The sequence below is a fragment of the Strongylocentrotus purpuratus genome, unplaced genomic scaffold, assembly GCF_000002235.5.
Source record: "Strongylocentrotus purpuratus isolate Spur 01 unplaced genomic scaffold, Spur_5.0 spur5_scaffold_1, whole genome shotgun sequence".
Taxonomy (NCBI): Eukaryota; Metazoa; Echinodermata; class Echinoidea; order Camarodonta; family Strongylocentrotidae; genus Strongylocentrotus; species Strongylocentrotus purpuratus.
The window spans coordinates 49930691-49939428 of NW_022145594.1; the positions used below are offsets into that span (position 1 = coordinate 49930691).

Below are 8738 nucleotides of genomic sequence, written 5' to 3' on the forward strand. Positions count from 1 at the left end.
ATAGTCAAAATGACCATGGTTGTAGTAGGTGCATAGTTGGCCCCGGTGACGTGGTTAAAAATGACCACGTTGTGGTCGTTTTTTTTTTTTAAGAGTGTATGGCACCGTAAATTCCGACTCTCCTTCTTCTTTCACATCTATTTTTCCTTGCTCGCCTTGGAATTTAAGGTTTAAATAAACGGCAATATAAAAATCATCATCATTATTATAATGAATGGATGCTCAGTACGTTTACCTTGCCTTACTTTATTATATGAAATACCCGGAGGTATCAATTATAACCCAATTAAAAACGTCTAGTTGCGATAGTGTATATAACGTGATTAACAAACAATAACAATAATAATAATAATAGTTAGCTCTTATATAGCGCATTTAATTACCGAAGGTAATACCAATGGGCTTTACAAATGTAGAAGACAATAAAAAATAAAGACAAAATATATAATCACATATGTTTGCCACCCCTTTACGTTAAATGAAAGCTTATTTATTATTATTCTTATCATATTGTATTGCCACAAAAGGCCGCTGGCCAATGTAAGCTCCGAGAATAACGAAATTGATTTGACTTTAAGTGAGTGAAGAATCCTACATCTTCTTTCTAGTCACGTGAAAGCAAAGCGAGGGAGAATAGTCAGATAATTATATACTAATTATGAAAATGACATTTACATTCTATTAAAGGAAGTGGTTGAATTACATGTCGAGCTAGTAGGTGAGTGTGATTTGGACTGGAAGTTAGTGCTAGTTGATTCAGTTGATGGTTGTGTTACAGATGAAACTGTGTTTTGAAGAGGGAGAACATTGGATAAGATCGCAGTGACTTTCAAGAAATGAACCTGAGACAATTTCATTAGCCCGAAGCCCACCGGACACTATAAGATCTGACTTGATTATGATTTTTGGAATAATTTACAGTAGCATTTCATATGACTCTTCTTCTTCCACCATGCACACCTTTTTTTTCTTCTTTTGTGCCTCGGAATAAAAATGTTAAATAAACGGCACTTTACAAATCCTTATCATAATCATTTGTTATTTCTATCATCATTATTAGTATCATCATCTTTATGATAATGGTTTAATTTACCTTGCCTCATGTTCTACTTTTTTAATACGAATTACCAGGATGTATCAATTATAACCCAATTAAACACGTCTAGTTGCGATCATATAAACAGATTTCTCTTTTATGATCACATTATGTTTCCTACTTTGTGTTAAATGAAGAAAGAAAAATAATATTATTATTATCGATATGATTATTATAATTGTTATTGTTAGTATTAAAATATACATTACAAAAGGCCCCTGGCAAATAAAAGCTCCGATGATGACGAAATTGAATAGAGTTGAATTTAATTGACTTGAACTGAGTGAAGAATCCTACCTCTTCTTTTTAGTCACTTGGCAAAGAAAAATCATACCGAGTATTATATATCCAAGGTACATGGAACAAAATTGGGGTGAAATATAAAGGAACCTAGTGAAATCTGAGATGTTAGATATATTATAATAATGAAAATGACACTTACCTTCTAAGGAAGTGGTTAAAGTGGTCGAAGTGAATGATTCAGTTGATGGCTGTTTTGTTACAAGCGGATCTGTTTAATTTGAAAATGGAGTACATTGAATAAGATCGCAATGACTATTTAAAGAAATGAACCTGAGACGATTTAATTAAAGCCCATTGTCTATATGATCTTACTATGATCCGATTTTTGATTAATTGCAGTAGCATTTCATATGGACATTCAAACATGTAAAATCTTAATGACCGATTATCTGAACCTCCAAGGGACTTAATGCTTCCTCGGAGGAAGGGTGGCTAAATCGGCTTAAAGTCGCAGTGACGTCAGAACAGTAAAGCAAATATGTATTTTGAAGCCGAATTGGCTGTAAATCTTAGTAGAAAAATTAAATGCACTAAAATCCTGTTGTTAGCATTATCAATATTATTCACAAATTAGATCATATTGTATGATCCGATTTTTGATTAATTGCAGCAGCATTTCATATGGACATTCAAACGTGTAAAATCTTGATTACCGTGAATCTGAATAGTCATATGATTAATAAAATGTAACTTCCAAGCGAGTTCATGCTTCCTCTGAGGAGAAGTGGCTAAATCGTGGCACACAGTGACGTCAGACCAGTGTGCCGATTATATATATTTTGAAGCCGAATTGGCTGTGAATCTTAGTAGTAAAATGAAATGCACTAAAATTCCTGTTGTTAGCATTATCAATATTATTCAAAAATTAGATCAGGAAAATGATATTAGCTTAGACTTCCATATCTGATATAATTATAATTACCTAGAAAATCGATCGCAGGAGGATCGTGAAGTTTGCGATGGGCGTCATATTGACATGGTCGTGCGAACATGAAATAGATATTATACGTAATCCGGACAGGGTTTCAAAAGGCAATGAAAAAGGGTACTGACTACTGACATTGCACTTTAGTTTGTTTCTTGAAAGTATTTCCTATCGTGTTAGAATCACATCTCTATTACGATGTATTTAAATGGGGTTTTATTAATTCAGTCGTTCTCTTTAGATTCATAACAAGTTAGATCTTTTGTAGATTAAACTTTGTGGCATTACGTGCACCTATACTTCTAGTGTAATGTATCTTTCAAATACTTACATATATATGTTGTTTCACATATTTGAATGTAGCCTACACTGAACTGAGGAGCTACACGACCCCTTATGGCAATGAAAGTTATCTGCAATAATGAAGAAGGATTTAAAAACAGGGGAGAACAACCATGCCTTTTCTTTTCGGAAATCTCCTGTTAGACATTGCTGTGAGTGATCTTCAATAATATTCACAAACGGCGTTTTAAAGTAAATCAAAAACACATGCATGAATGTATAAATATTATATAAAGACCAGGTTAGCTTCGATAGCCACACAATTATCAACACGTTTAAAAATTGTTATAAAACCTTTTAACCACTGTCTTGTATAGATCCATGAAATCTATACAAATGTCATGATATATTGTGCAATACAAATAATAATTAATGTGGTCCACGATATGATTATGTTTAAATCTTATCTAAACGTCTTTCAATTAATACAAATTCAAAAGGAGGTCTGTCTTAATAATATTAATAATAAATTCATATAGCGCAGCTTTTATTCAAAATATATTCAGCCGCACTACTTAAGAGCTCTTTTTTACTAAGTTCTACAAATAAGATCTCTCAATTGAACAAATAAGTTTTTTAATTAGATTTGCAACATTGAGAGATGGAGTGCTTTGTATTTCTATTGGCAAGCTATTCCATAGTTTAGGGGTAGCAATAGCAAAAGCACGGTCCCCGAGAGTTACTTTAGTTTTGCCATGGGGAATCTGAAACAATAATTTATCAACTGACAATTAACAATATTTGAAATGAGATTCTGTGACGGACTGGCAACCAGGTGATTTCTCTCAGAAGAGGTGCGGTTGAAGTGAATTTCGACCGACGATATACAAGTCTTGAACATGCACTTTGGACTCTTTGTAACTTAGCTATCAGAGAATCAGGCATTCCAAACATCAACCCGTTACAATAATAAAGCTTACTTGTGATAAGAGCATGTACAACCGATTTCATACTTTCTTGATCAAAATATTTGCGGATACGTCTGAGATTTTACAGAAGATAGTATGTTGATTTGCATATATTTTAACATGTGCTTCCATGTTCAAATTAGTGTCAAAGTATACTCCTAAATTCCATACTAATTGGAGGATCCAAATTTTACACCGTCAATGCTTATTTTTCAGATCTGTTGAGGAGTTCCTATAAACCAAAAACTCACTTTTACTATCGTTTAGCTTAAGATTATTATGAAGCATCCATCTATGAATAAAATCAACACACTTTTCGAACATTGAAACACTTGCATCTTGAGTACTAGGGGATAGTCTAAAGGATATAAATAATTGCGTGTCGTCTGCATAGCAGTGACAAGAGACTTCAGGAAAATTATCCTGAGTGCTCTTGATTAGAGTACTTGTGTACAACATACAAAGCAAAGGGCCAAGCCGAGAGCCCTGTGGCACACCAAAGGGCACATGGAAAGAGTCAGAGACAATGCCATTAACTTTAACTTTTTGATGTCGATCAGACAAATATGACTCGATCCAGCCGAGAGCAACCATCGATACCGCAACATATCTTTAAAGTATCTAGTAATCTGGAATGCTCAATAGTTTCAAAGGCACTACTCAAGTCAAGTAATAACAGGAAGGTGATTTTCTGTATGTCCATTGCAATCAGAATATTGCTCTTGATCCTGAATAGTGCCCTTTCTGTACTCTGAAATCGTCTATATGCAGACTGATTGGATGGAAGGAGTGAATTACTGTTAATAAACTGTAAAATATGTTGTGTGGCTGCACGTACCTTCTACCAGTTTAGAAATGTATTGTAGGTTACTTATGGGTCTAAGATTACTAAATTCAACATCAAGCCCTGGTTTTTTCAACAATGGTGAAACAGGTGCGACTTTCCATTCTTTAGGAAAGTGGCCCGTAGACAAGGAGACATGCATTGATCACGGATGTGAACACAGGTAGTATACAATCAATATATTGCATGATAATCTTTGTTGGAATCGCATCAGCAGAGCAAGACTTCTTGCTGAGCTTCATCACAAGTTTCCCTACTTCCTGTTCAGATAAAAGTCTAAACTTATCAAACTTGATACCATCAGGTACTGGAACAAGACTTGATGAATCAGTATCCATTCTATCCATCAAACCTATGCTAGTTTGAATTTCACTGTGAATGTTTAGGACCTTGTAATGAAAGAATTATCCTAAGTCATTCACAAAAATCTGTTATCAATGTTACATGGCATCACTGGTTGTTTGTTTGAAACGTTAAGCAGAGGTTTGATGACAGTGAACAAGCCCTTTGAGTCATCTTTGTTATGTGTTACTAAATCTTTATGATAAGTTCTGTGAGCAGCGTTCAAAACATACAATGCTGCATTGCGAGTTTTCTTGTACTCATTCAGATCGTGATCAGATCGTGTTCTAGACCATCGTTTCTGTGCTTTTCTTCTTTGCTTCTTTGCTTCTTTGCTGCTCTAACCTCGTCCGTGTACATATGGCACATGAGGACGGGCAACTACTCGTTTTGAAACTAAAGGAGCATGATTATCTAAGACCTTTCTGAGTATGATATCATACAAGGAAGCCAGATCGAAAATATCACTGGGTACATGTAAATTTTGACAGAGTATACTTTCTGCAAGATCTATACTAAACATTCTAGTATTAATACAGGAGTATTTGCGATACGGCACAAGTTTGTCAGCCAATAATGGTTTACATTGAGATGGCACATAACAGGAATATGATCAGATAATAGGCAATCACATGGCCATGGTTGGCCAGCAATTATATCATCAGACTCACGACAAATAAGTAGGTCAAGGGTATGACCATGTAAATGAATACTAAAAATTACAAATTGAGTACAACAGAGTGATTCGAGGAGGTATCTAAATGACCTTGATTATAATGAGCTTACATCAACTTGAATGTTAAAATCACCAGTAATTAGTAATGGAACATTGGACAGCATGCTTGAAACATGCTTGAAGGAATATCAAAGAAAGCTAGAAAATAATTCGTTGCATTACAAACCTCAACATCCATTTTGCTTGCACATGAGTAAGGAACGACTTCAATATCTAGCATCGCACGTCCCATACCAACAACTGTAAATGCAGCTCCCCTTGCTTCCCTGCAGACCTTGACCGACATGGATGAATCAGTACCCTCAAGGAAGTATCCAAAAGATAAAAATCCTCGCGGTGATGTGAATTTGTGCGGGATGGAAATGTGAACTTGTCACCTGACCTGCTTGGAGACACATCTGCCCTTAGAGCCCCTGTTTATAGTTTGTAGAAAAGGAGTTTAATTACAAATAGGCCCCTGTATCCATTCGACAGGAAAATACATTATTATTATTTGTTTTATAATCGCGATTTTGTTCAATGTAGTTAAACACAATGTTATCAATTTGGTCCGATTAAATACTGATCTTATCGAGGACCCTTTAAATTATCATTGCCACGGCATTGTATTTATACCTTGGTAGAGAGGGACAAATGTATGTGAAACACCTTGTCCAAGGATGTAAGCACTGAGCAGTGAGCACTGACCGAACCAAGGACCCCTCGTATGAGAGTTTTATAGAGACAGCTATTTTTTGCTCGTAACTTCAAGCCAACGGTCATCTTCATATTTCTGAGGGATGATTGGTAAAACAAACTGTAAAATAACAAGAAAATTCAACAGATATAATATTACGTATTTGGTTCCGTATTCGTCGTTTGTAAAAACCGAACAGTCACAGATGGGTTTTAGGAAGAGGCAAATACGTTTCAGTTGAATGTCTACCACGTACCTCTGTCGATTGTCCAGTCCCCTTTTCCCCCAATGATTCCACATTTGTCCTCTTCAAAGTCACATGACCAATCTAATAATATCAAATGGAGTCAGGAAAAAGATTAAAGTCAATAATAGGTGAAACCAGAGATCCATAGTAAAACACACATGTACGCAATAAATGCTTAAACAAATATTGGAGAAGCATTAAAGGCTACATGCACTTAAAGGTAAAGACCAGTTATGGTCATGCGATTGCATTGTGAAAGAAACGTTGTAGAATCGATCAGAAAAGGTTGATCATCTAGCATCTAGCATCTGCAAGGTTCTGGAATCATCAAAATGATAAGAAATTTGGCCCATTCTTCGTAAAGTTACAAGCACTATACACAGAAAGATGTTTATGGGACTACCCTATATCTCTCACAGACCATGGGAGAAACAAATTTACCAAATATATGAATTAGTAGGCGGTTTCCCGGCAAATTTTGTACCATCATGTATTAGTCAAAACATATTCTTTCACATGATTGGTAATGAGAGCTTCCATTTCATTTTTTTTAATTGGGGCGTTTCCAATACTGGTCTTTACCTTTAAAGGCAGATTTCAAACCAAAAAATTCAGTTTCGCTGCCCTTCTCATAGTTTAGTTCACGGTTTATGAACCCGGCGGCACACATTACTGACAGCCTACGAGACCGACAATTTTGCTCTCGCGGGAATTTATGAAAATGTAATATTGCTTCACGAGACCGAAAGCCCATGAGATCGACAGCTCGGGAGAGAGTGGCATGTGGGCCTCGCAATCCTTTCAAGCTTTCATGAGATCTACAATCTCGTGGACTGTCGGCCTATTCGGCTGGCGTTAATGAATGTTTCGGTTAATAGGATTAAACTGTAGCAATATTTTTATCTAGATTAAAACAAACTGTAATTGTATTACTATTTCAGTAAATAAAAGTGAGGGAGAGTTTAAAGCACAAGTTTACTATTTTTCTTTTTAGAATGCATTGGGGAATTAATCAATACCGTTGAAAAAACACTGAATAGGTAAAAACATATATAGGTTCATCGGTTTCATTGAAAGACAAAGTTGAGTTCTGATTTAGGTTAACCAACAAAATTATGAATTATATCTGAGCATCAACAGAGTGTAAATAATTATTAGTGAGATTATTTACCTGGATCAACAGCCAAACAAACTCCTGTACATATTATCGCGAAGATAGCTATCCGTTTGTAAAGTTCCATGATGGCTTGTTTTTGGTCACTCAAAATGATAGATAACGACGGACATACAATGCACATATCTTTGTTGTACAGCAGAGCACACAATACATTATCTTCGCCTTCATAATCATGTCGGACTGAATTTGTAATAGTGCAAATATTTGCTCCTGCTTTTATGTAAAATGAAACTCTAGATTGTTTCATTTTTCGGAGTTTTCTGTCTGTTCATGATTGGTGGTTTACTCCACAATTCATGGAATCGCAGTAAGTTCATGATTGTTTTGTTTTGTTTTATACTTAAAAATTCCCTACTGATTGGCATTCACCCAACCGGAAAGTGATCCCCTGGTTTTTATTGACATGCGATTCCGGAATTTCCTCCTTTAAAATTAAAAAAAAATCCATTTCCTTATGCTCAGGAGTACATTGAAAAAAAAAGCGCTTTAATAAAAAAGTACGTGTTGGATATATGCTATTTTTACTGGGAGGGTAAAATACTACTTCCAAGTTTTAAGTGCTAGATTTTTAGACAATATAAAATCACCATATACATAGGTATTCTCTGCCTTGTCGAACTCTTGGATTTATTATTGAATATCAATCATCCAACCTTTCCCCTATCCGGACACATACCTCCTGGACATCCAACCACCGGATAACCACCCCCAGTCAACTACCCCCTAGGACAACTACCTCCTATGGCAACCAACCTCTTGGACGACTAGGGGGTAGTCTTCCTATAGGATGGTTGCCCTCAGGGGTAGTTATCTGGAGGTAGTTATCCGGGGTGGATGTCCAGGGGGTAGGTGTCCTAGAACCACTATCTCCCTCTTAACAACCCTCCTTTTTTGTCTTTGTTTCTCTCTCTCTTTCTCCCTTTCCACCCTTCCAAAAGTTATTCTTTCTTTCCGTTATCTGGTTGTCTCACTTTCTCACTCATATCTCTCTTTACGTGATTAAACATTTGGTTAATTTGTTGGTATGTTTTGGTCATTGCCATTTAGACAAATTCAAATTTAAAATACAAATGTCATACTGTAGCAATAAGTACTAAGTATAAGAATAATTTGGGGAAAGGATTTACTTCACAACAGTGTTT

The 8738-nt window shown here is 35.7% G+C and overlaps 1 long non-coding RNA gene across 1 annotated transcript; it reads right to left on the reverse strand.

The window, feature by feature from the left end:
* Positions 1–715: 715 nt before the first annotated feature.
* On the reverse strand, positions 716–7842 carry LOC105442875. The gene is made up of 6 exons (XR_004062922.1): positions 7591–7842; positions 6429–6500; positions 5663–5909; positions 2656–2737; positions 1539–1607; positions 716–784 (listed from the first exon to the last, which is right to left on the reverse strand). It is a non-coding gene; the product is annotated as an uncharacterized LOC105442875 (long non-coding RNA).
* Between the last annotated feature and the right edge of the window lie 896 nt (positions 7843–8738).